The 8,455-nt window shown below is 51.9% G+C and overlaps 1 protein-coding gene across 1 annotated transcript in view; it reads right to left on the reverse strand.

Annotated features, from left to right (window-relative positions):
• The window catches only part of ADAMTS10 (ADAM metallopeptidase with thrombospondin type 1 motif 10), an 82,569-nt gene extending 74,394 nt beyond the window's left edge, over positions 1-8,175 (reverse strand). Inside the window, exon 1 of the mRNA XM_085562552.1 lies at positions 6,719-8,175. The gene's annotated coding sequence lies outside the window, so the exon portion shown is untranslated. The remainder of the gene's footprint in view (positions 1-6,718) is intronic.
• Positions 8,176-8,455: the final 280 nt, after the last annotated feature.

Below are 8,455 nucleotides of genomic sequence, written 5' to 3' on the forward strand. Positions count from 1 at the left end.
GCCAGTCATTAACTGGTGTGTTAGTCATTAATGGAGTGCCAGTCATTAACAGAGTGCCCGTCATTAACTGGGGTGCCAGTCATTAACGGAGTGCTAGTCGTTAACGAGTGTGCCAATAATTAACGGAGTGCCAGTCATTAAGGGTGTACCATCATTAACAGGCGTACCAGTCATTAACGGAGTGCCAATAATTAACGGAATGTCAATAATTAACGGAGTGCATCCCCCACCACACAGGGACACACGTCCCATGAGTGAAGGGACACACGTGTCACCCACACACACCCAGGGCACATCTGCAGCCCCTTGTGTGTGCAAGGGGATGGGGATACGTGGAGTTTTTATGCTATTTGCACACGGATACATGTTATCTGCATGTGCTAACACGTTATCAGCATGGGGATACACGCTGTCTGCATGGAATAGCTCTTATCTGCATGGGGACAGACATTGTCTGGGCATGGATACATGTTATCTGCATGTGATAACACATTATCAGCATGAAGATACATGCTATCTGCATGGGAATGCATGTTATCTGCATGGGGATTCATGTTATCTGCATGGGAATACGTTATCTGCACGTTAATAACTCTTTGTCTGCACACACTACCTGCAGACAGGTCTGATGCCCACTCCCCCGGGCCCTGCCATCCATGGAATACAGATATTCCATGCACAAATGCCATTTTTATACCCGGCACCACCGTGGCCGCCTCTGCTCCATGAAATGCTCCCTCCGTGTGGGGTTCAGCACAGCCAGGACAGAACCCAGACCTCCCGGGTCTGTGCACAGACAGCTCTCCCTGTGCTCCTGCTGCTCCTCCCGGCACGGAGCAGCACCAGGGCTCTGCAGGAAAGGGCTCTGGGAAAGGCACGGAGCACTCACACCCTGGGCAGGGAAGCACACGCAGAGCCAGCCATCTCCATCCCAGCCCGGCTGCTTCATCCCCATCCTGGCACGGCTGCTTCATCCCCATCCCGGCACAGCTGGTTCATCCCAATCCTGGCATGGCTGGCTCCTCTCTCCATCCCAGCCCGGCTGCTTCATCCCCATCCCAGCCTGGCTGCTTCATTCCCATCCTGGCACGGCTGCTTCATCCCCATCCCAGCCTGGCTGCTGCATCCCCATACCAGCACAGCTGGTTCATCCCCATCCCAGCAGGGCTGGCTCTCCTCTCTCCATCCCGGCAGGGCTGGCTCCTCTCCATCCCGTCAGGGCTGGCTCCTCTCTCCATCCCGGCAGGGCTGGCTCCTCTCCCCATCCCGGCAGGGCTGGCTCTCCTCTCTCCATCCCGGCAGGGCTGGCTCCTCTCCATCCCGTCAGGGCTGGCTCCTCTCTCCATCCCGGCAGGGCTGGCTCATCCCCATCCCGGCAGGGCTGGCTCTCCTCTCTCCATCCCGGCAGGGCTGGCTCCTCTCCATCCCGTCAGGGCTGGCTCCTCTCTCCATCCCGGCAGGGCTGGCTCCTCTCCCCATCCCGGCAGGGCTGGCTCTCCTCTCTCCATCCCGGCAGGGCTGGCTCCTCTCCATCCCGGCAGGGCTGGCTCCTCTCCATCCCGGCAGGGCTGGCTCCTCTCCATCCCGGCAGGGCTGGCTCCTCTCTCCATCCCGGCAGGGCTGGCTCATCCCCATCCCGGCAGGGCTGGCTCCTGCAGCTCCCCTCCAGCCATCCCGGTGCTTACACAACCCAGCCGAGCCCTGGGCTTGCATAAAGACAAACACCCTCGTGTGCCAACAGCGAGCTGTGCTCACCTGCATAACCCCCCCAGCCCTCTCCAGGAGGGTGCTGCTCTGTGCTGTGAGTCCCAGCTGAGGCAGGATTATGTGGTTTGTGCAGTTCCAGCTCCCAGGCAGCTGTCACAGCTCTCACACGCCGAGTTTCCTCCTTGTCAGCCAGGCTGTAGGACAGGGCCATACCCCAGGCACAGAATGGTTTGGGTGAGAAGGGATCTTAAAGCTCATTTAGTTCAATTTCCCTGCCATGGCAGGGACACCTTCCACTGTCCCAGGCTGCTCCCAGCCCTGTCCAGCCTGGCCTTGGGCACTGCCAGGGATCCAGGGGCAGCCACAGCTGCTCTGGGCACCCTGTGCCAGGGCCTGCCCACCCTGCCAGGTAACAAAGACCAAAGGTGTTTGGTAATCAGGCTGGACATGCTACAGGGGAGGGCACAGTCCCCCTACAGCCCCTGTCACCAGGTGCCACACCTTGTGCACCCACAGTCGTGGGCTGGAGCTGGAGAGACAGGAGAGCTCTGCAGATCTTCCCAAAAAAAGCCTCTGGGGTGACTCCTGCTGCCCAGCAGAGCAGTGAGAAGCACTGAGGGACCTGCAGTGAGCCCAGGGCTCAGCAGCTCCTTCTGTCACTGTCACAGCACAGCCTCACCCAGCAATGGGCCAGTCCTGCCCAGGGGGACAAACCCACAGCTCCAGCTCCCCTCGGGCTGAGCTGCTCCTGCCAGGCTGAATTAAAGAGTGAGGTTGGGAGGGACACAAGGGGGTCTCTGGTCCCATCCCACTCTCAGAACTGAGTTCCCTTTGTGTTAGATCAGGACCTCACAGCCCAGCCTGTCCCAGAGGGTCACAGGAGGAAATGCAGGGAGCTCTGGAGTGGGGCCCTAAAGCAGCAAAGCCAATTTGGACCTGCCTGGCCTCCCAGGAAACCAGAAGCACTCAGAGGAGGGATGACACAGAGAAAATGCTCCTTCCAGAGCAGGACAGAGGGATTTGGGGACAGCCAAGGTAACAATGGGGGCAAGGCCATGGGATCACCCCAAGGGAACGACCCCAGGGTCCCCTCAGCGCAGGGCAGTGACCGTGACAGAGGCGCCCACAGCCCCAAGCCAGGTCACCCTGATACCTTGGGTTTTGAGTTTTTCTGTTCTGTTGTGGTATGCAGCTTTTAGCTTTATATTAAGGATATATACATAGGATAAAGGATAAAGGATAAAGGATATATATATATATATATCTCATATATATATATATATATATATATTCTATATATATATATATGCTATATATAGGATATAGGATTGATACTAGGATCTTTTCACAGGCTGGTGAAGACAAAACAATCCTATTCCAGCTGGAGACTCAAGGACAATCACTTCAAACTTTAGGCCCAAAGCACAAACAATTTGCCCACACAAGAGGAGGCTGGGCAAGCAAGCAAGGAGGATGAAACTTCATCATTTGCAGCTATTAATTGGACAGTTAACTCCTATATGCAAATGGACTAAAACTTATAAAATGTGAGATCTCGTGACCAAGCCCTTTTTGGTTCTGTCTTGGAGCCATTCAGGTACTGCCAGGGTGTGGCCTTGGAAGGCTCTTTCATAAATAATCATTTTATTCCTCTGAACTCCATCCAGCCTCTGTTGCAGCCCCTTGAGGCATCACCCCCATGCCAGGGGAGCCCTGCAGGAGCAGAGATGCCTCCTGTGGGATGCAGCCTTGCAGAACACTGCAGCTGTGGAATCCCTCCAGCCCTTACAGACCTGCAGATCATGGCCAGGCTTTGGCTTCTTGGGAGCTCCTGGGCAGACATTTTGGGTCCTTTCCCCCTCCCTGTAGGTTCTTTACTCAGGGAACTGTGGTCCAGGCGGTGTGGCTCAGATGCAGCCCCTTCCTCCATGGCCAGGAATGAAGAGTCCCCAACCCTGGCATCAAATCTCTGCTGGAAATTCAGCCTCGTCTCCTCATCCTAGGGAGAGGAAGCAGCTGGGTGATTTTGGAGATTCAATATGGGGGCTGTTGGTTGCCCTGTGAAACCATTTTTTTCAGGCAGATTTTCAGATTATCAGATTTTTCTGATACCAAACTAATCTGAAAAATAAACTTTCTAGCAACTCCAGGGGCTGAAAATTCTTTATGCTATTTATCACCTCCTCCTCCTCTGCATTTACATTTTGGTCGAAGCCACTTCCCACCGAGGTCACAAATCCCGCAGGAGGAGGCCAGGACTTCACCTGCCAGTTTAGCTCATTTGGGACCAACATTTAGGAATGTTTGAGTTCAGAAAGCTTTGCAGGACTGCACAGGAATAGATTCATTTTAAGACATTTTTCCTTTGAAATTAAGCTACAATGTAAGAGTAGGAAACACAATATTGATAATAGGTGATAAACAGAAGTGTAAAGCTGTGAATATCCCATCCTTGGAAGTGTCCAAGGCCAGGTGGGACAAGGCTTGGAGCAATCTGGGGCAGTGGGAGGTGTCCTTGCCCAAGGCAGGGGTGGCACTGGATGAGCTTTAAGGTTCCTTCCAACCCAAACCATTCCGTGATTCCATTAAGATGCTGAGTAGTCAGATATGGAATATCCCAAGCATTTCCCAGCCTGGGAGGATGCAGAAGGTGAGAGAGGAGCAGCAGTGGAGCAGGGGGATGGGGACTCTGCACTGATATTGCTGCACTGAAGTCAGACAGAGCTCAAATATTCCAGCACTTTCCCAGTGGAGACTCTCCCAAGCCTTCAGCTGGCTGAGATTCCATTGAAGGCCCTCACAGGAACCAAGGTGGGAAAATTGGCTTGGATGGTGTCCCTTTAAACTTCCCTGAGTGCTGGAAAGCAAGGCTGCATCCAGGCTGGTGGTTTTCCATGTGCCTCTCTCCCACATGGGATCCGACCTGCTCCGTTCCTGGGAAATGGTTGTAACTCCTCGCCCTGCAAACATTTCCTACGGTGGTGGGGTCAAGAGAAGACCTCTGTGCCTTGTGTGTCTTCAGCACCTCTGAGCTGACATCATCCAGCCAACAGCTTCTGAAAACGTGACAGGTTTGGTCCCAATCCTGTTTGTTTGAAGCTCATCTTGTGTCAACCCAAGATCGAAGCAGGGCAGGACGTGACAAACACATCCTGCAGTGCTCCCAGCTCAGAAGGAATTCAATGCTGGAAACTTGGCAAGAAATTGGGGCTTGGAGTCGGGGGTTTCAGATAAGGCTTTGCATGGAATCATCCTGTGCTGAGGAACTGCTCCTTCGGGAAGAGGCAGCCCCTGGACCAGGATTCCGTGGAATGGTGAGAACAGAAGCTCCTCCCCAGCAGTCCCTGGGTGGCCCGGAGCCATGGGTGATAAGGGAGCCTCTCACGTTTCAGGTTGGAGGAACAGGCACTGTTTCTGTTGAGCTGCACCACCTTCCTGCCCTCGGGGCTCCTCTTCAGCCTCTCGGAGGGCTCGTCGGGGCCTCCCGGAGCCAAAGGAACCAGCTCAGCCCCCCCGGCCTTAGCGGGGCAGGGCTGATTGCAGGAGATGATTTGCAGGAGATGACAGCACCTTTCCCATCCCACCCCAGCAGCAGCAGCCGGGGGGAATGCGGCTGGAGCCGCCCCAGAGAGGCGCCGGGAGGTTTTTGGGATCCGCGGAGGAGGAGGGGAGCAGAGGGTGCTGCCCTGGGGCGAAGCAGGAACGGCGGGAGGCTGAGGATGGAGCAAGCGGAGCACTCAGCACGTTCCATATATGGAGAAACTTTGGGAAGAGCCTCCCGGGGACTGCGGGAAGCCTCACTGATGCGAGGATTTCGGAGCAGTCCCGGCAAGGCTGGAGCCGGCTCGGGGAACATCCCGCTGTGGGAATCACCTGGGTGTCCCCCAGAGCATCTCCCCTTCCACCTGAGGCAACAGAGACTCCCCAAATCCCTCCCTGCCGTGCCCAGCATCCCACCCTGGCACCACTGGCTGCTGCCAAGGAGGATAAAACCCAGCACAACCAGAACCAGAGCTCCAGCACCGGGGGTGTTGGCAGGGATTGCGGCAGGAACGCAAATGTCCCCTGAGGTTTGCATCTTGACCACAAAAAAGTCCCCCCAAATGGGCCTCGGTGTGAAATTTGAAATTTACCTGCCCCCAGCACAGCTGCACACTTCCCTCCTGGTTGTTTCTTCCCCTCTGGAAGATATTTGCCAAGGTTATTTTATAAACTCCTTTCTATTTATAGCCCAGCTCCTTCAGCTCTAATGAGATAATCTTCTGGCATCTCACCACCACTAATATTTACTTTGATGTTTAAAAAAACATCTTCTGAGGGATTGATTAAAAAAAAAAAAAGATGAAAAACACCTTTAAAACTTAATCAAAGCAAAGGAAGAACGGAGCAGAGCAGTGGGGCCGAGCTCCTGGGGATGCACACGGAGTCAGCGACACTGCAACTTTTTCAGGGCAGATTTTTATAATCCTCTGAGCACATCAGGAGGGAGAGAGGCATTGGCAGCTCCTGAAGATGGAGAGAGAGACGGGGAGAGAGGGAGAGGGAGCGCGGGCTGTGTTTATTCTCAGCAATGAAGGCAGCAGGGAACGCTTCATTCTGCAGCAGGGCTGGGAGCTGCTGCTCTCTGTAACCGAGACTCGGCCGCGGGCAGCCCAGCACAGCAGATTTGGGTTTTTTCGAGAGGCAAACATTCCATGCCGGGGTTAATGCAATTAAAAAGAGGGGCCGGGGGAGGCGAGGGAGGCAGCGCACCAGAGCCCGGCTCCCGCTGCCTGCAGCCACTTTGAAACACAAGCCTGCGTTTTTATGGAAACTCTGAATGTTGGAGAAGGGTGAACATGGTTTTCATTCTCATAAATGTTTTTCCAGCGTGCAAAGCTCTCCGGGCTCATTCCTTCTCCAGGGAGACGGTTCTGATTTCAAAGAACATTCGCATTCCCTCCACCCCAGACCACACCACTCCAACCTCAAAGAGTCTCCTCTGGAAAAATTATTTTAAAGAGTGTTTTACCTTTTCGAGTGCTCTCCCTTCTTTCTTCTTTTTTTTTTTTTTCCCCTTTTAATTCCTTCAGTTTCTTTCTTTTTTTTTTTTTTTCTTCCTCTTCTTTTTCCCAGCAGCAGCCAAAAGCTCCTCTCTCCCCCTCAGCCCTGCGCGTGTCAGAAAGTTTCCAGGCTGAGGGTTTGTGTCGCCTTCCTTATGAAACTTCTTCTGTCAGACCCAGGCAGAGCTGGAGTTGGAGGCTTTGCTAAAAAGTCTCCTTTCAGGAAGTGAGCAGTAATAAGAGAGCGGCTCGGAGGCAGCACATGGATAGGGGCTGCTCGAGAAAAAAAAAAAAAAAAAAAAGAAAGGAGAAGGAGAAGAAGAAAAAAACTTTGCTTAGGAATTTTGCCAGGATTGTCCAAAAGAAAAAAAAAAAAAAAGAAAAAAAAAAGAAAAAAAAGAAAAAAAAAGAAAATCCCCAAACCCACAAGGCTGGAAAAGTCCCGCCCTGAGCGCTGACATCAGTGCAGAAGGCAGGTCTTGGCTGGAGCGGTATAAAACTACTCAGCCTTTCTGTGGAGGAGCTTGGGGAGCCCTGGAGGCGATGCTGGGGCTCCCCTGGGGATAAAAAGCGCCCCAGGAAAAGCCAGAAAGGAAAGAGGCCGTGCTGATAGTGGCACACAAAGCAGATAAAGCGAGCCTGCCTTGCTTTTTGCTTTGGTGGTTTTTTTTCCCCCTAACAACGAACCAACCCCCATCGTGCATTTTAACCGGAGTTTTCCTTAAAAAAGGAAAACTCACACAGGGAGTGTGTGAGGAAATGGCCTGAAAGGCTCCGCAGCAGTGGCAGGGAATAGAAAAAAGCTCTCGAGAGCTCGGCAGCGCTTTAGGAGTCGCTTCCCCGCAGTTGCATCATTCCCGCCCCGCTGGCCCCGCTGGTCGCGGCGCTCCCCTGCCCCGAGGACAATCCCCCCAAAGTCAAGGAAAAGCGCCCGAAATAACCAAAGGCTGCTCGTTCCCGAACAAGCCCCTCGCAGGACACCTCGACAGCAAAAGGCAGGAGCTCATTTCCTCCTTCGCTCTGAAGGCGGCTCTGGGACCCGGGGCTGAATTTGTGGGAGAATTGCCCGGCTGGAAAGAGGAGCCTGCTCCCACCGCCCTGCTTCCCCCGGGAAGGGAGCGGGGCCCCGGGCAAGCACCCAGGGAAAGGCTGGAAGCACCAGGGGGAGGATGCACCCCAGCCTGAACAACCCCCAGACCGGCCTGGCGGTGCCTTTTCCTCCAGCAGGAGCAGAGTGAAGAGTTAAGGGGTGAAAAGTTGCTAGGGGGAGATGTAACATGTAAAAAAAAAAAATCAAATATACTGAAATATAAATTAATTTTATGTATTAGATAATAAATATTAAATAAAATAGTAATTAGTATGTTAAATAGATGTAAAATTAAATATTGTGTTAATAATAATCATTAAATATTAAATATAATAGAATTAATATATGGTATGGTATGGTATGGTATGGTATGGTATGGTATAACGTAACGTAACGTAACGTAACGTAACGTAACATAACATAATATAATATAATATAATATAATATAATATAATATAATATATATTAATATAATATATTAATATTATATATATTAATATAATATATTAATACATTGTATTAATATATTAATATTTAATAATAATTAAATATTGAATATAATATAGATTAACTATTATATTATACATGTATTAATTAAATTATTTTAATATAGTAA

This window comes from Lonchura striata, chromosome 28, assembly GCF_050655825.1.
Source record: "Lonchura striata isolate lonStrDom1 chromosome 28, ASM5065582v1, whole genome shotgun sequence".
In the NCBI taxonomy this organism is placed as follows: Eukaryota; Metazoa; Chordata; class Aves; order Passeriformes; family Estrildidae; genus Lonchura; species Lonchura striata.